The sequence below is a fragment of the Hylobates moloch genome, unplaced genomic scaffold (assembly GCF_009828535.3).
Source record: "Hylobates moloch isolate HMO894 unplaced genomic scaffold, HMol_V3 SCAFFOLD_8, whole genome shotgun sequence".
NCBI lineage: Eukaryota > Metazoa > Chordata > Mammalia > Primates > Hylobatidae > Hylobates > Hylobates moloch.
In genome coordinates this window covers 6,318,924-6,341,374 of record NW_026652283.1, presented here as the reverse complement: position 1 = coordinate 6,341,374, position 22,451 = coordinate 6,318,924, and the positions used below count along the sequence as shown (strand labels likewise).

General features: G+C 42.6%; 1 protein-coding gene and 1 long non-coding RNA gene across 2 annotated transcripts in view; one reads left to right on the top strand and one right to left on the bottom strand.

Annotated features, from left to right (window-relative positions):
• VAMP1 (vesicle associated membrane protein 1) overlaps nt 1-22,451 on the top strand; it is a 77,368-nt gene that overhangs the window by 48,706 nt on the left and 6,211 nt on the right. The gene's annotated exons all lie outside the window — the stretch shown is intronic.
• LOC116472579 (uncharacterized) lies at nt 4-20,891 on the bottom strand. Its single transcript, XR_004249117.2, has 3 exons — nt 19,882-20,891; nt 19,605-19,749; nt 4-1,427 (listed from the first exon to the last, which is right to left on the bottom strand). It is a non-coding gene; the product is annotated as an uncharacterized LOC116472579 (long non-coding RNA).

Here is a 22,451-nt window from a genome sequence, read left to right as displayed (position 1 = left end):
GATTCAGCCATGTCGTTTTGTGTACCTGTGTATTACTACAGTGGAATATAGTAGGTTACTATTGTATGAATAGACCACAATTAGTTTATCCAGTAACCTGTTGATGGACATTTGCGTTGTTTCCAGTTTTTGACTATTATAAATAAAATCTGCTGTGAACATTCTTATACAAGTATTTTGGATATTTGTTTTTCTTTCTCTTGGATAAATACCTAGGAGTAGAATAGCTTGGTCATAGAGTAAGTGTATATTTAGCTTTATAAGCAACTCCTAAAGAGTTTTCCAAAGTAGCTGTGACATTTTAAACTTGCTGTGGTGTTATGATGTATATTGGAAATCATCCACGGTTCCTGGCTCATAACTCCAATAGCCCCTGTTACAGTCTTTTGTTATAATGTTGGGTGCGTTGGGCCTCAGGGGCAGGCCTCTGACCTCCTGCCCTCTTTTTACCTGTTTCAAGGCAGGACTCTAATGATCCCCTCCTTTCTGATTATGGGTCTAAATACCCTCCAATGAGAGGGTCCCACCCTGTACCCTGGGAGAAGGAATGCTGATGTCTTGAAGTGTCCATAAAAAACCAAGAGGACTGGGTGCAGAGAGCTTCTGGGTAGCTGAGCATGTGGAGGCTCCTGGAGGGTGATGCCCCCGGGGAGGGCATGGAATCTCCATGCCCCTTTTCCCATACTTTGCCCTGTGCATCTCTTCACCTGTATCCTCTGCAATATCCTTTATAATAAACCTGTAAACATAAGTAAGTTCCCTGGGTTCTGTGAGCCGCTTCAGCAAATTAATCGAACCCAAAGAGGGGGTCATGGGAACCCCAACTTGAAGCCAGTCGATCAGAAGTTCCAGAGGCTTGGGCTTGTGACTGGTGTGACGGGGCAGTCTTGGGGACTAAGCCCTCAACCTGTGGGAGAGAGCGTCGGGAAGACAGTGTGGCAACTGAATTAGAGGACAGCCAGCTGGTGTCTGGCACTTGGTGTGTAGGGAACCCCCCACAACACATTTGGCTAGAGAAGTCTTCTTCTGTGTTGAATGTTGTGGTGTGAGAGTAGAGGAAAAACACAGAGGGAGTTTCCCCCACACACTTGCACCAGCAACTTATGAGAGTTCCAGTTGCTCCATATCTTTGCTCATATTTGGTATTGTCAACAACTGGATCTCTGTCATTGTAAAGGAGGATGTTGAGTTTTTTGGTGAAGATGGGTTCCATGTCATCTGTTGACAGCAAGAGCATGATGATGAGGTAGCATCTAGAAGTTTCCATAGAGGAGGTGTGAGCACTCATTGCGTGGAGGGAAGGAGCAGGTTGGTCACTGGGATGTGGCAGGATCGCCAGGCAGTGTTAAGGCCCCGGTGGGACCGTAAACTTGAAGTCACAACATCTGCATTGACATGTGAGACTGTCCGTGGTATTCAGAGATTCACTGCAAACATAGAGAAGGAAATAGTTCAGTTCATCCAGAAGTGGGATGTTTCCATAAACGTGTGATTAAAGTTCAGAAAAGCAAGGGACTTTATAGTATCAACAAAAGAGTGACAAAAACAGTGGGCTATAGGATGTAAGATGGACAGAAAGGGAAGTGAAAATGGAAGGAGCTGATGCCTGCAAACCAAGTAGAGGAGGCAGAGGACTGGCAGTCCTGAGAGAGGGGCTGAGGCATAGTGGGAACGGTTGAGCAAGAATTGAAGGTTGTGGTCAAAGAGTTTCCACATCTGAGAAGTGGAGGAAATGGCGAGTTGTAATGAGGATTAAAAGTGATAGAACATGTGCTTCATATGCTGTTACACATTGTATCAATGTTTGTTTGTTTCAATAGTCTACAAGCTTCTTGAAGGTAGGAATCATGTCGCAGACATTCCTGTCCCTAGCATGGTACCTGATGCCAGCAGGTGCTTAGTGAACCTATGAGTGAATCTCTTGGAAGGATGAAGGAAAGAACTGATTTCCCTATAAGACTTTAGTGCTGTGAGAATTTTCTGGACTGTCTCATTTTAATTTTCTGGACTCTCTAATTTTATTTTGATTTTTATGTTTTTGAGACAGAGTCTCGCCGTGCTGCCCAGGCTGGAGCGCAGTGGCACGATCTCGGCTCACTGCAACCTCTGCCTCTGGGGTTCAAGTGATACTCCCGTCTCAGCCTCCCAAGTAGCTGGAATTACAGGTGTGCACCACCACGCCTGGCTAATTTTTTGTATTTTTAGTAGAGACGGGGTTTCGCCATGTTACCCAGGCTGGTCTTGAACTCCTGAGCTCAGGCAATCTGCCCACCTTGGCCTCCCAAAGTGCTAGGATTACAGGCGTGAGCCACCATGCCCGGCCATTTTTTTTTTTTTTTAAATTTTTAGTAGAGACAGGGTTTCACCTTGTTGGCCAGGCTGGTCTTGAACTCCTGACCTCAAATGATTCACTCGCCTCGGCCTCCCAAAGTGCTGGGATTACAGGAGTGAGCCATTGCACCCGGGCTTTCTTGATCTTAATTGATCTAACAGGTAATGATTTGTTCAAAATAGTAATAGCATCAGTGTATTTGGTCATATATATATATGTTATGCATAAGTAAAATGAATGATGGTAGTAATACAAAGGATGGGGGGAGGTAATTAGGATTATTTTGTTATTACAAGGTACTTGCACTACTTGTGAAGTAGTATAGTGTTATTTGAAAGTTGACTTGGATTAGTTTTAACTGTAGATTTTAAACTCCACAGCAATCACTAAAATAAAAGAAATGGAAAAAATAAGTATAGCTGATATACTAAGAGCAAGGAGAGAAAATGGAATAATACAAATGCTCACTTAAAATTACAAAAGCCAGAAAAAGAGCGGAAGACAAAAGTAGGAACAAACGAGCAACAAAGAGAAAACAGTAACAAATATGATAGGTATGAATCCAACTATATCAATAATCACCTTGAATGTCAGTGGGGTCTGAATGCATCAATTAAGAGACAGAGACTGTCAGAATGAATTTTTAAAAAGCCCCAACTATATGTTGTCTACAAGAAACCCATTTTAAATATAAAGGCACATACAGACCAAAAGTGAGTGGATGGAGAAAGATATAGTTAGCATTAATTAAAACATAGTGGGACTGGGTGCAGTGGCTCACATCTGTAATCCCAACACTTTGGGAGGCTGAGGCGGGTGGATCATGAGGTCAGGAGTTCGAGACCAGCCTGCCCAACATGGTGAAACCCCATCTCTGCTAAAAATACAAAAATTAGCCAGGCCTGGTGGCGTGTGCCTGTAATCCCAGCTACTTGGGAGGCTGAGGCAGGAGAATTGCTTGAATCCGGGAGGCGGAGGTTGCAGTGAGCTGAGATTGCGCCACTGCACTCCAGCTCTGGGAGACAGAGCAAGATTCCATCTTGAAAAAAAAAAAGGAAAAAAAAAAAAAAACAGTGGGAGTAGCTATATTAATTTCAGATGGAGCAAACTTCAGAGTAAGCAAAATTATCAGGCAGAAAGAGGGGCATTATATAATGATAAGGGGGTCAATTTTGCAAGAAGACATAATCCGTGCTGTGTTGCACCTATTAACAGAGCATCAAAAATACATGAGGCAAAAATTGTTACAATTGCAAGGAGAAATGATGAATCCACTATTAGAGATGGAGACTTCAACATCCTTCTTCCAGAAATGGACAGAGCCAGCAGGCAGAAAATCATTAAGGACGGAGTTGAAATCAGCAACACCATAAATAACGATATAATGAACATCAATAGACTGCTTCATTCAACAATGCATTCTTCTTACAGTCACATGGAACATTCACCAAGATAGACCAACTCTGGACCATAAAGCACACCTTAACAAATTTAAGAGAATAGAAATTATACAATGCCTGCTCTCAAACTGCAATGAATTAAAGTAGAAATCAGTAACAGAAAGATAGCTGAAAAATCTCAAAATACTTAGAAATTAAACAATGTGATTCAAATAACCCGTGGGTCAAAGAAGAAATCGCAAGAGAAATTTAAAAATATTTTGAACTAATGAAAATGAAAATACAACTTATCAAAATTTGTGGGATACAGCAAAAGTAGTGCTTAGAGGGAAATTTATAGCATTGCATGCATTATAGTAGGAAAGAAGAAAGATTTATTACACAATCAACTACCTTAGAAACTAGAAAAAGAAGAGTAAACTAAATCCAAAGCAAGCAGAAGAGAAGAAATATAAAGATTAGAATAGAAAGCAATAAAATTGAAAACAGGAAATCAATAGAGAAAATGAACAAAACCAACAGCTTGTTCTTTGAAAAGATTAATAAAATTGGTAAGCCTCTAGTGAGACTAAGAAAAAAATCAAGACAGAAATTACTAATGTCAGAAGTGAAAGAGGGGACATCACCACAGAGCCCATAGAAATTAAAAGGAGAGGACCAGGCGCGGTGGCTCATGCCTGTAATCCCAGCCCTTTGGGAGGCCGAGGCGGGTGGATCACTTGAGGTCAGGAGTTGAGACCAGCCTGGCTAACATGCTGAAACCCCATTTCCACTAAAAATACAAAAAATTAGCCGGGCATCTTGGTGCGTGCCTATAATCCCAGCCACTAGGGAGGCTGAGGCAGGAGAATCCTTTGAACCTGGGAGGCGGAGGTTGCAGTAAGCCGAGATCACACCATTGCACTCCAGTTTGGGCAACAAAAGTGAAACTCCATCTCAAAAAAAAGGAGAATAAAGGCCAACTCTGTGCCCACAGATTTGATAACCTAGATGAAATGGATCAATTCCTTTAGAATACAATCTGCCAAAACTCACACAAGAAGAAATTGACAATCTGAATAGGCCTATATCTATAAAGAAATTCAATAAATAATAACCTTCCAAGACAAAAAGCATCATGCCCAGATGGGTTCACTGGTAATTCTATCAAACATTTAGTGAAGAAATTATACCAATTTTCTACAGTCTCTTCCAGAAGACAGACACAGGGGAAATACCCTAAATCATTCTATGGGTCCAGCATTACCCTACTACCAAAACCAGACAAAGACATTACAAGGAAATACAACTACAGACTAATACATATATATTTTTGAAGCGGAGTCTTGCCTCTGTCGCTCAGGCTGGAGTGCAGTGGCATGATCTCGGCTCACTGCAACCTCTGCCTCCCTGGGTCAAGCGATTCTCCTACTTTGGCCTCCTGAGTAGCTGGGATTACAGGCACCCACCACCACGCGTGGCTAATTTTTGTGTTTGTAGTAGAGATGGGGTTTCATCATGTTGGCCAGGCTGGTCTTGAACTCCTGACCTCAGGGGATCCCCCTGCCTCAGCCTCCCAAAGTGCTGGGATTACAGGGCATGGGCCACCATGCTCAGCCCCAGTAGACAATTATAGCAAGTTTTCAGGATACAAGGTTAATACACAAAGGTCAATTGCTTTCCTATATATCATCAATGAACAAATAGACTTTGAAATTAAATACACAGTACCAAGTATATTAGAAGCCTCCCCCCAAAGAAACACTTAGGTATAACAAAATATGTACAAGATCCATATGGGGGATGGGTGCAGTGGCTCATGCCTAGAATCCCAGCATTTCTGGAGGCCGAGGCAGGTGGATTACCTGAGGTCGAGAGTTTCAGACCAGCCTGGACAACATGGAGAAACCCTGTCACTACTAAAACTGCAAAATTAGCCAGTCGTGGTGGCAGGTGCCTGTAATCCCAGCTACTTGGGAGGCTGAGGCAGGAGAATTGCTTGAACCCAGGAGGCGGAGCTTGCAGTGAGCCAAGATCGTGCCACTGCACTCCAGCCTGGGCGACAGAGCGAGACTCTGTCTCAAAACAAAACAAAACAAAACAAAACAAAACAAAACAAAACAAAAAAATCATCTATATGAGGAAAACTGCAAAATTGTGATGAAAGAAATCAAAGGAAATAAATGGAAGGAAATTCCATGTTCCTGGAGAAGAAGACTCAATATTGACAAGATGTCGGTTCTTTCCAACTTGATCTATAGATTCAATGCAATCCCAGTAAAAATCTTAGCAAGCTATTTTACGGACATTGTCAAACTGATTATAGTGTTTATATGGAGAAGCAAAAGATCCAGAATAGCCAACACGGTATTGAAGAACAAAATTGGAGCACTGATACTACTGAGTTCTGTATAAAGCTAAGGTAGCAAAGATGATGTGGTGTTAGTGAAAGAATAGACAAAGGACTGGGCGTGGTGGCTCATGCTTGTAATCCCAGCACTTTGGGAGGCCGAGGTGGGCGGATCAACTGAGGCCAGGAGTTCGAGACCAGCCTGGCCAACATGGTGAAACCTCATGTCTACTAAAATACAAAAATTAGCCAGATCTGGTTGGGGGCACCTGTAATCCCAGCTACTCGGGAGGCTGGGAGGCTGAGGCAGGAGAATCACTGGAACCTGGGAGGCGGAGGTTGCAGTGAGTAGAGATCGTGCCATTGCATTCCAGCCTGGGCGACAAGAGCGAAACTCCATCTCAAAAAAAAAAGAAAACTAAATAAAAAATTTAAAAAAAGAACAGACAAAGGAATTAATGGAACAGAATAGAAAGACCATAAGTAGACACACATAAATATAGTCAACTGATATTTCACACAGGAGCAAAAGCGATACAATGGGGAAAAGATAGTCTTTTCAACAAAACATGCTGGAACAACTGGGCATCCACATGGAAAAAAAGATCTAAATGCAGACTTATGTCCTTCACGAAAATTAATATAAAATGCAAAATTAAAAAAACTCCTGGAAGATAACATGGAAAATCTGGATGACCTTGGGTTTGGTGATGACTTTTAGATATGACACGAAAGGCACAAGCCATAAAGGAAAGAACTGGTAAACTGGATTTCATTAAAATTGAAATTTTCTGGCCAGGCACTATGGATCACACCTGTAATCCCAGAACTTTGGGAGGCTGAGGTGGGCAGACCACTTGAGCTCAGAAGTTCAAGATCAACCTGTGCAACATGGCAAAACCTCATCTCTACAAAAAAAGGAAAAAAAAATACAAAAATTAGCTGGGCATGGTGGCACATGCCTATAATCCCAGCAACTAGGGAGGCTGAGGTGGGAGGATTGTTTGAGCTCAGGAGGTAGAGGTTGCAGTGAGCCAAGATGCACCACTGCACTCCAGCCTGGGTGATAGAGCCAGACCTTGTTCAAAAAAAAAAAAAAAAAATTCTGGCTGGGTGCGGTGACTCATGCCTGTAATCCCAATACTTTGGGAGGCCAAGGCAGGAGCATTGTTTGAGCCTGGAGTTTAAGACCAGCCTGGGCAACATGTGAAACCCCGTCCTACAAAAAAATTAAAAAATTCGTTAGGTGTGGTGGCTTAGACCTGTACTCCTAGCTACTTGAGAGGCTAAGGTGGAAGAATTGCTTGAGCCTGGGGGGTTGAGTCTGCAGTGAGTCATAATTGTGCCACTGTACTCCAGCTTGGGTGACAGTTGAGACCTTGTCTCGAAGTAAAAAATAAAAGTTAAAAAAAAAAAATCTGAGTTGTGAAAGATGCTATCAAGAGAATGAAAAGACAAGCCATAAACTGGGAGAAAATATTTGCAAAAGACATCTGATAAAGGACCATTATCCAAAATTTACAAAGAGAAAAATTCAACAATGAGAAAACAATCAGACTAAAAAATGGATCAAAGACCTTAACAGACGCTTCACCAAGAGAGATATACAGATGGAAAATAAGCATATGAAAAGATTCTGCATATCATACATCATCAGATAAATGCAAGTTAAAAACAACAGTGAAATACCCTTACACACCTATTAGAATGGCCAAAATCCAGAACACTGACAACACCAAATGCCAGTGAGGTTGTGGAGCAACAGGAACTCTGATTCATTGCTTGTTGGAATGCAAAATGGTACAGCCACTTTGGAAGACATTTCGGTGTTTCTAACAAGGCTAAATGTACTCTTACCATATGATGCAGCAATCACACTCCTTGGTATTTACCTACATAAGTTGAATATCCATACAAAACCCCACATATGTATGTTTTAGCGGCCTTATTCAAAATTGCCAAAATGTGGAAGCAACCGAGATGTTGTTCAGTAAGTGGATGGATAAATAAGTTGTGGTTTCATCCAGACAATGGAGTATTATTCAGTGCTAAAAAGAAATGAACTATCAAGCCATGAAAAAACACAGAGGAGCCTTAAATTCATATTGCAAAGTGAAAGAAGCCAATTTGAAAAGGCTACATACTGTGTGGTTCCAACTAGAGTCATGAGCTGCATAATGACATTGCAGTCAACAGCAGACTGCATATATGATGGTGGTCCCATATTTGTCCCATATGATTATAACACCATATTTTTACCATACCTTTTCTATGTTTAGCTACACAAATACTTACACTGTGTTACGATTGTCTACATTATTCAGTACAGTAACATGCTGTACAGGTTTGTAGCCTAGGAGCAATGGGCTATGCCACCTAGCCTAGGTATGTAGTAGGCGATACCATCTAGATTTGTGAAAGTACACTATGATGGTCACACAGTGACAGAATCACCTAACGATGTATTTCTCAGAACACGTCGTCATCGCATGCCTATACATATGATATTCTGGAAAAGCAAAACTATAGAGGCAGTAAAAAGATCAGCGGTTCCCAAGGGCTTGGGGAGAAGAATGAACAGGTGGAGCACAGGGGAGGGTTTAGGAGTGTGAAACTGTGTGGTGTGATACAGTAACATGGATTCAGGGATATTATACATTTGTCAAGACCCACAGAACCTTACAACAGGAAGAACCCTAATGTAAACTAAGAACCTCAGTTGATAATAATATATAAATATTGGTTCATCTATTATAACAAATATATCACATTAATGGAAGATGTTAGCAGAAGGGGAAATTACATGTTTGGATGGGGAGAAAGGGTCTATGGGAACTCTCTGTATTTTCTGTGAAATTTTTCTGCAAATCTAAAACTTCTCTAAAAAACAGTCAAAATATTTGAAAAGCAAAAATAAAAAAACAAAAATAACTTCCCCGGCCCAGCGCAGTGGCTCACACCTGTAATCCCAGCACTTTGGGAAGCTGAGGCGGGTGGATCACTTGAAGTCAGGAGTTGGAGACCGGCCTGGCCAACATGGTGAAACCTTGTCTCTACTAAAAATACAAAAAAAAATTAGCCGGGCATGATGGTGCAGGCCTGTAATCCCAGCTACTAGGGAGGCTGAGGCAGGAAAATCGCTTGAACCTGGGAGGCGGAGGTTGCAGTGAGCCGAGATCGCATCACTGCACTCCAGCCTGGGAGACAGAACGAGACTCTGTCTCAAAAAAAAAAAAAAAAAAAAGAAAGAAAGAAACTTTCCCTTAATTCTGCATCTTCCTCCAGCTATTGTTTTATTTCTCTCCTTTCATAGCCAAGCTCCTTGAAAGAGTTGTCTAAGCAATACAGAAAATAAAAATTTACATTTATTGAATGCTTACTGTGGGCCAAACCCTTCAACGTAGACTGATTTACTCCTCACAACAGTCCTACTGCATTAGTATTTTTTTTTACAGATTTGGACCCCAAGATGTAAAATATTTGAGTAACTTGGCCAAATGTACATTTTTAGTAAGGGGTAGAAGCAGCTTTGAAGATGAGCCGTTGGATCTTAGGGGTAGTGCCCTTAAATCACTTGAACCAAGGGCTACATTTCCTCACCAGGCTCTCTGCATTGGATAGCTCTATGGGCCACTGTTAAGCTATAGTCTGTGTTATTGGTGCTTCCTGGGGCATAATTTGAAAGGTGCTTTCTGGAATTGTGCAATCTGGTAGCCCAGTGTACCTCCCACCCAGCCTTCATTTAATTCCATCCCTGTCTCTTCATTGGATCTACTCTTGCTAAGGTCAATAACCACTTTTGCTAAATCCAATGGATACTTTTCCATCTTCATCTTACTTGATCTCTCAGTAGCTCTGGCATATTGACCACTCCCTTTAAAACATTTTTCTCCAGACATAATATTTCCTTGGTTTTCTTCCTGCATCTTTGGCTATTCTTTATTTTATTTTACTTTATTTTATTTGAGACAAGGTCTCACTCTGTCATCCAGGCTGGAATGCAGTGGTGCCATCTCAGCTCACTGCAACCTTTGCCTCCCGGGCTCAAACGGTCCTCCCACCTCAGCCTCCTAAGTGGCTGGAACTACAGTTGCATGCCACCATGCCCAGCTAATTTTTGTATTTTTAGTAGAGACGGAGTTTCACCGTGTTGGCCAGACTGGTCTCGAAATCCTGGGCTCAAGTGATCCACCCATCTCAGTCTCCCAAAGTGCTAGGATTACAAGCGTGAGCCACTGCGCCTGGCTGGCTACTCCTTCTTAGTCTCCTTTGCTAGCTCTTCCTCCTCTGCCTGACCGTTAAATGTGGGAGTTCCACAGGACTACATCTTAGGCCTTCTTCTCTTGTCACCCACATACATTCTGTAGGTGATCTTACATATTTTTGTCCTTCAATTTTTATCTTTATATCCAGGGTTCCTGAATTTACGTCTCCAATCTTGTATGCTCACCATTTGATTGTCTCATAGGTATCTCATGTTGGTCAAAATGAGATCTTTCAGACCTTTTGCTATACTTAACCCAAGCTTGTTCCCTTTTATTTTAATTTATGTGTGAAATATACATCCCAGCAGAATACTGCATAAGTGTATATGTATAGTTTAATAAATAATTATAAAATGAAATGATTATGTAATTACCACCTGGGTCAAGAAATGAAGCATTATTGGAAGTTCAGAAGTCATCCGTGCACCTCTCTCTGATCATAACCAACTTTCTCCTTCCCAGAGCAATGACTAAATAGCCTTTGGTGATTACCATTTCCTTGCTTTTTGTTTTATCAGCTTCACTACTTACACATACATCCCTAAACAATGTAGTTTAGTTTTTTAAAGTTTATGAATGGAATCAGATTGTATGTTTTCTGTCTTGCCTCTGTAGGGCAAGAAAAATCCTTTCCTTAATCCTCCTAGGTTCACTGGCTGGGTTCCTGAAAGTTAGGCTAACAAAAGTTTAACAAGAGTAAAACAAGTCAAATGTATTAATGCATGCATCGTGCATACATGCAGAAGAAACTTGGTGATGAGTAACTCAAAGGGGTGGTTAAAATTTGGGCGTGTATAGCATCTTAACAAAGATGCGTGTGCCTGTAATCCCAGCTACTTGGAAGGCTGAGGCACAAGAATTGCTTGAACCCAGGAGGTGGAGGTTGCAGTGAGCTGAGATCACACCACTGCACTCCAGCCTGGCGAGAAAGCGAGACTCCATCTCAAAAACAAACAAGCAAACAAACAACAGCAACAAAATGGCCCAATTTATTTATTTATTTATTTATTTATTTATTTATTTATTTATTTATTTATTTTTGAGGCAGAGTCTTGCTCTGTCACCCATGCTGGAGTGCAGCGACGCAATCTTGGCACACTGCAACTTCTGTCTCCCAAGTTCAAGCAATTCTTGTGCCTCAGCCTCCCGAGTAGCTGGAATTACAGGTGCCCGCCAACATACCTGGCTAATTTTTGTATTTTTCTTTTTTTTTTTTTTTTTGAGATGGAGTTTTGCTCTCGTTGCCAAGGCTGGATTGCAATGGCGTGATCTCGGCTCACCGCAACCTCTGCCTCCCAGGTTAAAGCAATTCTCCTGCCTCAGCCTCCCCAGTAGCTGGGATTACAGGCATGCACCACCATGCCTAGTTAATTTTGTATTTTTAGTAGAGACGGGCTTTCTCCACGTTGGTCAGGCTGGTCTTGAACTCCTGACCTCAGATGACCCACCCACCTCGGCCTCCCAAAGTGCTAGGATTACAGGCGTGATCCACCATTCCCAGCCTAATTTTTGTATTTTTAGTAGAGATGGGGTTTGACTGTGTTGGTCAGGCTGGTCTCGAACTCCTGACCTCAAGCGATTCAGCCGCCTAGGGCTTCCAGAGTGCTGAGATTATAGGTGTAAGCCACTGCACACTGCCGAATGTTCCAGTTTAATAACAAGCAAAAGATCTAAAGAGACACTTCCAAAAATAAAATACCTGGATGGCAAATAAGCATATGAAAGTTGGTTAACAGCATTTGTCACTAGAGAAATGAAAATTAAAACCACAATGAGGTACCACTGCTCACCTACTACAATTTCCAAAACACTGCCACCAACCACCAAATGCTGGTCTTACCAGAATTTCTAAAACACTGCCACCAACCACCAAATGCTGGTGAAGATGTGCAACAGGAACTCTCATTCATTGCTTTTGGGAATGCAAAATGATATAGTCACTTTGGAAGACAGGTTGGCAGTTGCTTTTTCCTTTTCCTTTTCCTTTTTTTTTTTTTACTTTTTGAGACAGTTTCGCTCTGTCTCCCAGGCTGGAGTGCAGTGGTGCGATCACATCTCACTGCAGCCTCGACCTCCCGGGCTCTAGCAATCCTTTCACCTCAGCCCCCGCAAGTAGGTGGGACTAGAAGCACACATCAGCACACCAGGCTAATTTTTGTATTTTTTTTTGTGAGATGGGGTTTAACCATGTTGCCTAGGCTAGTCTCGAACTTGTGGACTTAAGCGATCTGCCTGTCTCAGCCTCCCAAAATGCTAGGATTACAGGCGTGAGCCACGGTGCCTGGCCTAGGTTGGCAGTTTCTAATCATGAGAAAACATCACATGAACCCAAATGGCGTGTCAGCCTACAAAATAATCAGAAAAGTGGAGTTTTTTTTGTTTGTTTGTTTGTTTTTTTGAGACGGAGTCTTGCTCTGTCGCCCAGGCTGGAGTGCAGTGGTGCAATCTCGGCTCACCGCAAGCTCCGCCTCCCGGGTTCACGCCATTCTCCTGCCTCAGCCTCTCCGAGTAGCTGGGACTACAGGCGCCCGCCACCACGCCCGGCTAATTTTTTTGTATTTTTAGTAGAGACGGGGTTTCACCGTGGTCTACGATCTCCTGACCTCGTGATCCGCCCACCTCGGCCTCCCAAAGTGCTGGGATTACAAGTGTGAGCCACCGCACCCAGCCTAAAAGTGGAGTTTTTAAAACTGCCAAGGTTAGTCATGTGTGTGGTGGCTCACGCCTGTAATCCCAGTGCTTTGGGAGGCTAAGGCGGGAGGATCGCTTGAGGCCAAGAGTTCAAGACAACATAGAAAGACCCCATCTCAAAAAAAAAAAAAAAAAAAAAAAAAAAAACAGGTATAGTGGTGCATGCCTGTAGCCCTAGCCATTCAGTAGGCTAAGATGGAGAGAATTGCTTGAGCCCAGGAGTTCGAGGTTGCAGTGAACTATGATCACACCACTGAACTCTAGCCTGGGCGGCAGAGTGAGATCTTGTCTCTGAAAAAAAACAGAAACAAAAGCAAAAGAACTGCGAAGGTCATGAAAAAATAAGGAAAGACAGAAACTGTCACAGATCAGAGAAGACTAAATATTAAGGGATCATAATCACTAAGTGCAATGTGGTATCCTGGATTGGATTCTGGAACAGAAAAAGGATTTAAAGAAAGAACTGGTGAAATCTAAATAAAATCTGTAGTTTAGTTGATATGTTTCAACAATGTTAATTTCTTAATTAGTTTTGACAAATGTATCATGGCTATGTGAGATATTAACACTAAAGGAAGCTGGGTGAAAGGTATACCGAAATCCTCTGTACTATCTTTGCAACTTTTCTGTAATTCTAAGATTTTTCCAAACTAAAAACTCGTTAAGAAAAAAAACCCAAATGAGGCCAGGCGTGATGGTTCATGTCTGTAATCCCAGCACTTTAGGAGGCCGAAATGGGCAGATCACTTGAGGCCAGGAGTTCAAGGCCAGCTTGGCCAACATGGCAAAACCCTGTCTCTACTAAAAATACAAAAATTAGCCAGGTGTGGTGGTGGGCGCCTGTAATCCCAGCTACTCGGGAGGCTGAGGCAGGAGAATCGCTTGAACCTGGGAGGCAGAGCCAAGATCGTGCCACTGCACTCCAGCCTGAGCGACAAGAGTGAGACTCCATCTTAAAAACAAACAAACAAACAAACAAACAAACAAACAAACAAACACTAACTGATGGGGATATAAGTCAAAATAGGAAAAAAAAAGTGGATATCTCTGGAATATCATATGTCTGCCAGAATATAAACTGGGACTCAAGCAGTAAGCATGACTGAGTGGAAAGTGGCATGAAGTTATCTTCTAAGGAACTAAAATGTTGCATATCTTCTGTGATGGTAAGACGGGTATATACCTATGTAATGCTTCTTCAGGCTATATACTTAAGATTAATATACTTTATATACTTTACAGGCCGGGCGAAGTGGCTCATGACTGTAATCCCAGTACTTTGGGAGGCCAAGGCAGGTGGATCACTTGAGGTCAGGAGTTCGACACCAGCCTGGCCAACATGGTGAAACCCCATCGCTACTAATAATACAAAAATTAGCCAGGTGTAGTGGTGCACGCCTGTAGTCCCGGCTACTAGGGAAGCTGAGACAGGAGAATCTCTTGAACCTGGGAGGCAGAGGTTGCAGTGAGCCGAGATTATGCCACTGCACTTCAGCCTGGGCAGCAGAGTGAAAAAAAATATATATTATATATATATTATATATACACACACATACATATTTTATATATATATATGTGTATATATACACATATATATACATATTTTATATGTAGGTGTGTATATATACACACACACAGGCACACACACACATATATAACACACACATATATATATAATATATATACTTTACTACACTGGAAAAAATTTTACTGGTTTCTTATTGCTCTTAGGGTAAAGTTCAAAATTGTTGTAGTCTGTAAGTCTTGATGATGTGTTACCTGCCTACTTCTCTAGCTTCATCTCTCTATTCCCGAGCTCCAGCCAAACTATTCTTCCTATCACAGGGCTTTTGCACGTACCATTTAGCCCACCAGCAGAGCTCTCCTCTCCAACACCCCTTCGATTTAGCTAACCCTTATTTATTCTTCAGGTTGCATCTTAAATTTCCTCAGGGAGGGATTTCCTCAACTCCAGACCTAGAATCAGTCACTGGTTATATGTTGTGCTTCTCTTTTATAGCACTTGTCTACAAAAGCAATAATTGTGATTATTTTACAAGCTCCAGAAGTTCATGTATCAGGTCTGTCTCGTTGGCTGTTGTATCTTAAGATGCCTAGTACATAGTAAATACTCAATGTTTACCAAATGTTAATTTGAATGTGAGGCTCAGATTAAACAAACTAGTACCCAAGGCCATAAAATATGAGCTGGGACCCACGCCCACCAATAAATCCTGTTGACTCTATCTCTAAGGCATATCTCCAACCTTCCACCTTTCTCCATCTCCCTATTGCAGTAGCCTTCCATCTGGTCTTCCCATTTCTATTATTTATTCATTAACCATTGGATTATTATGAAATAATAAGATATGGATACTTCCTTAGCATAATAAAATAAATATACGTATTTCGACTGCTGCTTAATGAGAAAATACTGAAAGTATTGCCCTTAAAATCAGGATTGAGACAGAGCTGTCCATTACTATTTACTATTGTTCTGGAGGTACTATGCGATGCATTTAGACAAGATTTAAAAATATTAGGGCTGGGCATGGTGGCTCACGCCTGTAATCCCAGCACTTTGGGAGGCCAAGTTGGGCAGATTGCTTGAGGCTAGGAGTTCCATACCAGCCTGGGCAACATGGCAAGAACTTGTTTCTAGAAAAATTATTACAAAATTAGCATTATTTGTAGGTGATAACCTAAGAAAATTAATTGAAAAACTATTATAGGCCAGGCGCGGTGGCTCACGCTGGTAATCCCAACACTTTGGGAAGACGAGGCAGGCGGATCACGAGGTCAGGAGATCGAGACCATCCTGGCTAACATGGTGAAACACCGTCTCTACTAAACATTCAAAAAATTAGCCGGACGTGGTGGCGGGCTCCTGTAGTCCCAGCTACTTGGGAGGCTGAGGCAGGAGAATTGCTTGAACTCGGGAGGCGGAGCTTGCAGTGAGCCGAGATCGCGCCACTGCACTCCAGCCTGGGTGACAGAGCGAGACTCCGTCTCAGAAAAAAAACAAAAACAAAACAAAACAAAAAAACTGTTATAGATCATGAGGGAATTCAGTAGGTGGCTGGGGAAAAAGAAAGAAAACAAAACTAAAAAATCCCATTTTTATAGCACTTATAAAGGTAAAACACTAAGGAATGACTATAATGAGAAATGCCCATATTAAGGAAACATTAAAATGCTACTGAGGACACAAAGAGGAGGGTATCAACAAATAGAAAAGTATATCATGTTCTTGAAAAGAAGACCCGGCCCCGCACCGTGGCGCAGGCCTGTAATCCCAGCACTTTGGAAGGCTGAGGCGGGCGGATCACTTGAGGTCAGGAGTTCGAGACCAGCTTGGCCAACATGGTGAAACCCCGTCTCTACTAAAAATACAAAAATTAGTCGGGCATGGTAGCATGCACCTGTAATCCCAGCTACTTGGGAGGCTGAGGCAGGAGAATCGCTTGAACCCGGGAAGCAGAGGTTGCAGTGAGTCGAGATCGCACCACTGCACTTCAGCCTGGGTGACAGAGCGAGACTCCGTCTCAAATTAAAAACAAACAAACCCAACACCCTAATTGATTTGTAAATTCAATACAATCTCAAAACACATCCTCAAAGGAGCCTTTCTTTTGGAGGGGGAGTGAACTAAATAAACAGATCCTAAAATTCATGTGGAAAAAGAAGAAAATATAGTTAGAAAGATTTTTAAAAAGAGAGAGTAAAAGGAGCTACTGGCCCTAATAGATATTAAAATATAAAGCTAAAACAATTGAAAGACTGTAATGTTGGCAAGTTGAAAAGATGGATCAATGAGAGAGAATTGAAAGTCCAGAAGTAAATTCAAACTTGCACAAAAATTTGGCTTATCATAACAGTAGTTTTAAATTAGTGAAGAAAAAATTATTGTTCAATAGATGACTGCAGATAAAAAGGTAGCATTTGGAAACTAATAGAAATATAGAGGCCAGGTGTGATGGCTCACACCTGTAATCCCAGCACTTTGAAGACTGAGGCAGAAGGATCGTTTGAGCTCAGGAGTTTGAGACCAGCCTGGGCAACCTGGTGAAACCTCATGTCTACAAAAAATTTAAAAAGTAACCTGGCATGGTGGTGTGTGTCTGTAGTCCCAGCTACTGGAGAGAGGCTGAGGTGGGAGAATCACTTGAGCCTGGGAGGTGGAGGCTGCAGAGAGTTGTAACTGTGCCCCTGCACTCTAGCCTGGGTGACAGAGCAAGACCCTGTCAAAAAAAAAAGAAAAGAAAAATAGAAAGAGATATGAACAGTTAGTAGAAAATAAATTACAAATGGCTTTCTAACATATGAAATGTTCACTCATATGAAATGAAATGCTCATTCACAGTGAAATGAAAAACTTCACTCGCAATAAGAAATCCAAATAAAAATTACACTGAGATAACTTTTTTTTCTATCTTTCCATTTGACAAAGATCAAAATATTTGATAACACATCAAAGTTGGTGTTTATGTAAGGAAATGGACACTTAAAAATTTCCGATGTTCGGCCGGGCACAGTGGCTCATGCCTGTAATCCCAGCACTTTGGGAGGCCGAGACAGGCGGATCACAAGGTCAGGAGATCAACACCATCCTGGCTAACACGGTGAAACCCCGTCTCTACTAAAAATACAAAAAAATTAGCCGGGCATGGTGGCGGGCGCCTGTAGTCCCAGCTACTTGGGAGGCTGAGGCAGGAGAATGGCGTGAACCCGGGAGGTGGAGCTTGCAGTGAGCCGAGATTGTGCCACTGCACTCCAGCCTGGGCAACAGAGCAAGACTCCGTCTCAAAAAAAAAAAAAAAAATTTCCGATGTTCCAGCTCTATGGAGGACAAATTAGCAACATTTATCAAAACGAAATGTATGTAACTTCTAACCAGGAAATTTTATTTCCAGCAATTTTTTGGTAGCAGTACTTCCATATGTGCAAAATGACATAGGTTATTACTGTAGTGTTGTCTGTAATAGTAAAGGTTGGAAATGAATTAAAAATTCTCAAAAGGGATCCAGTTAAATGGTACAGCCATGTGATAGAATACTACACAGACAGAAAAATGAATGAATGAGAAAGTTTTTTTGGTACTAATATGGTATTATGGCCAAGCTATTTTAATAAATGAAAAAGGCACGGGGAAGAACTTACAGAACATCGTGCACAGTAGTCCACCCTCCTCCAAGGGGAATATGTTCCAAGACCCCCAGTGGATGCCTGAAACCGTGGATAGCACTGAACCTGATTACTGTCAGTCAAAACACGTTTCTGTTCATGTCCTCCACCCACAAATTTGATGCCTTTTCCATCTTAACTAAGCACTTAGCATGCACCATGACTTTTGCAGTTTAAGGTGTGACAGCAAAACTAGTATGAATTTCTTTTTTTCTGCTTCACAATTGCATGAATAGAAGGTGCATTGTTACGTAAATATTAGCAAAGTCATCAAAGGAAGCATATTATGGCTTCTCTTTGGCATATCTAAACTACCAGTATCACCACTCTTGCGCTTTGGGGCCATTATGAAGTAAAATAAGGGTGACTCGAACACAAGCATGCAATACCTCAACAGTTGGTCTGATCACTGGGAAGGCTTGTAAGTGACTAAGAGGTAGGGAGCGTCTGCAGGGAGGAGACACTGGACAAAGGGAGAATTCATGTCTTGAAGGGACAGGAGTAGTGTTACCAACCATAGGGTCTTGGGGGTTGTTAATGCAATAGAAGTTAACATGAGGCCAAAACAGTTTTCCCAGACAAGGCTTTACTAGAGCTTATGCAGGGCATAAGGGAGGCAGCACAAGAGAGAGAAATCTCTGGCTGGCTCCTGGAAGAGACTCAAGAGAGTAATCTTAAAGGAGCTAAAGTGGGAAGGGAGTGAGTTTGAGCAGGCAGAGATGAGGAAATTTTGGCACCCGTTCAGTGTGATAACACGCTTCTTTATGCATCACGTGTCTCGTTAGCATGTTAAGTCTCCACCGTGGGTGTGATTTTTAGTATTATAATGAAGATAAGGCAAAGGAGCGCTCGTTCTTCTGGTCTTGTGGTGTACATACGGGAGATAGGGTTAACTCCTTTGAGTAAGATTTAAGGTGGGAGCTGCTTATTTTAATTTCTACAACTAGTGGGTATGGCACCTGGAGTAAGATTTATGGTGGGACGTTGTTCATCTTAGTCTCTCTAAGGGTCTGCAATGAGTGGCTATAGTACCTTGAGCAAGAGTCACGGTACGAGGTCTGGACAGTCTGGTTGGGGTCCTCACTGGCCACACCCCCCACCCCAGCTTACAATAGAGATTCTCGGTAGGGCACGAGTGGGGCCCAAGTCCCATCCCTACTCTGTCTCAGTAGGACAGCTTGAGGTTTCATCATGCTGTTCAGAACAGTGTACAATTTAAAACAGATGAATTGTTTCCTTCTGGAATTTTCCACTTAATATTTTTGGACCACAGTTGACAGCAGATAACTGAAACCATGGGAAGCAAAACCACAAATAAGGGGGGACTACTGTAGTACCATCTGTAGAAATAAAAAAGTAAAGGAATATATTCATATATATTTGTTTGAATATGCATAAATTACCTCTGGAAAAGCATCAGAAACAGTAACATTGGTTGCTTCCAGGGCAGGGACCTTGGTGGTTGGGGAATAGGAGTGAAAGAGAGACATTTCACTGTTTACTCTTTGATACTTTTTGAATTTTGACCCATGTGAATAAATCACCCATCTGAAAGAGAGGAAATAAATACAATTAAAACTAAAAAAGAAAAGGAACACCAAACACTATGGTTTACACAAATGGGAACTTTTTTTTTCTCTCATAAAAAGAAGCCCAGAAGTAGGTGCTGTGCTTACTTACTGTGGATTTGCGTCTCAGTGATGCCTTGGGAGCCAGGTTCTTTCCTTTCTTCCAGGTCCTCAGAGGATTGGCTTTTTATCCCTGTGGCTGTTTCCTCATGATGGTAAGATGGCTGCCACAGCTCAGGAATGATGTTGTCTCACACAACATCCCCCAAACAAAAAATAAGGGCCAAGGCAAGCCAAAAACTTTCTCCTAATGGTGCTTTATATCCTGGAAAGGAAGACTCCCTGTGCATGTCATTGTACAATTGCAAAGAAGAATGAGTTTATCGGCTCCTGGGACTGGGGGAAGGGCCTCTTCTCCTGATGTCACGGAATCTCTGCTCTAGTACAAAAATGCGGTTCTGTCCTTAGGAAATGTGCAGAAGTCTGTTGGGCAGGCAGCAGAAAGAGTCCACCACAGCTCTCTATGTGAACCGCTTTATCTTTTGAAAAGGGAAGTTCTTACTGACCCTTGTTGGGCTGACCCTGCCGGTACTCACAGTGCTTCCTGCGGGAAAAGACTAGAGTGAGTCTCCTGTGAAGTCTCAGACTGGTGGGGAAGCCGAACGCCCACCTCCCATCCACTGTGTCCACTGGAGAAACCGAGCATCCAGGGACTCCTCTGTGTGTGGCACTGTGCGGGCTTGGGGAGGAGTGGCGTGGTCAGAGAGCAGCCATCCCCTTACCGTCCTCATGGTTTTTCTTGGCTCTGCCATCCCAGGGGATGCAAAGCTTCACTCCAAGTTCTGGGATATTCAGGGTGGTAAACTTGCCACGGGATTGTTGCTAGTTGAAATTCTGTTGGGGAGGAGAGAAGCCAGAGAACTCCTACTTCAACATGGTGTTGATGCCACTCTCAGAAAGGGAAATTCTGAATTACCCCATCCTCCCCCATCTCCCTGTGCTACTGCTCTTTCCCCAGTTTCATCCACCTTTCTTCTGGACTACAGCCTTGGCCCCCTCACGGGTGTCCCACCCCCGTGTTGATGTGGGTTGAACTTGGTGTCAGCTTTCTCCTCCCTGTGGTAGAGGATTAGGGTTCTCACAACCAACAGCTATCCCATTGTCAACTGCCATTGCATCCTGCTGCATCTTTTGAAGACCACCCTCAAGAGGCTGTCTTTGCTGGTGTTCTGCCAGCTTTTCCTTCTAGACAGAAGCTCCCCTCTATGTGGCCTGTGCTCTGTGGATGTGTCCTGGAGCCTGTACTGACTCCACACTGGCAAAACAGACATGGGTAACGCTGTGGGTGGAACTGTGTCCCCCTCCAAAATCCAGGTGCTGAAGCCCTAACTCCCAGGATCTCAGAATGGGGCCTTATTTGGAGACAGGGGCTTTAAAGAGGTGATTAAGTTAAAATGAGGTCATCAGGATGGGCCCTCATCCACTAAGAGAAGATTAGGACACACTCATGCACAAAGGAAGGACCGTGTGAAGACATAGGTGGCAGGAAGGCCACCATTAGCAGGCCAAAGAGAGAGGCCTCAGAGGACACCAACCTTGCCAACACCTTGACCTCTGACTTCCAGCCTCCAGAGCTGTGAGAAGAGAAATCTCTGCAGCTTAAGCTATCCTGTCTGCAGTACTTTGTTATGGCGGTCCTAGAAAATTAATTTAGGCAGCCTGGGTGCAGTGGCTCATACCTGCAATCTCAGCTCTTTGGGAGGCTGAGGTGGGAGGATCACTTGATCCCAGGAGTTTGAGACCAGCCTGGACAACATAGCAAGACCCCATTTCTTAAAAAAGAAAAATTTTTTAAAAATTAGCCAGGTGTGGTGGCATGCATCTATAGCTCGAGCTACGTGGGAGGCTGAGGTAGGAGGATCATTTGAGTCGAGGAGCTGAGGCTACATGAGCCATGATTGTACCACTGCACTCCAGCCAGGGTGACACAGTAAGACCCTGTCTCTAAAAAAATATAGGCAGGTATAAGCATAAATTTGAATGGTGTCACAAAGGGCTGTGCTTTAGCATCATTTCTTTCAAAATATTTTCCTCCTTTTATTTTGTTGAAAAAGATGTATAAAATTTGTTTTTTGTCTAAACACATTAGAACAAGTATTAAGAATTCATGAGGTCTGGCCCCAGCATATTGCAGGGGCAGGAGGATTTAACTTTATTTAAAGATACAGCTCACCATTATTTACTTTTCAAAAAAGGAAGTTGGATGTGATATTTTCACAGTCAACCTTAAATGACCCATCCACTCCATCGGATCAGACGCCTTCTGAGGTGTGTGTTTTGCAGCCGCCCCACCCTGATGAGCCCCAACGGCAGAGTTCTTCATATCAGACCCATGACAGTAGCCTTTTATGGAAGGAGCAGCCGGCTGGCAGCAGCTCCCTAACAGTCCTGCAAGCTAAGATCCTCTCTATGGAGGGAGCACAAGAGAGAATTCGGGGGCGGGGAGGGGCAAACATTTACTAATAAGAGGGCTTGAGAAGATTTAAAGTCCTTTTGGGGGGAAAAATAAAAGAAGACAAAAAGAAACCAAAAAAGTAGAAATCATAAATACTCTTTGTGAACCAAAAGGAGGCCAGCCTAGATTTCTGTTCACCAACAGAATGTGAACTTGGCCTCTCTCAT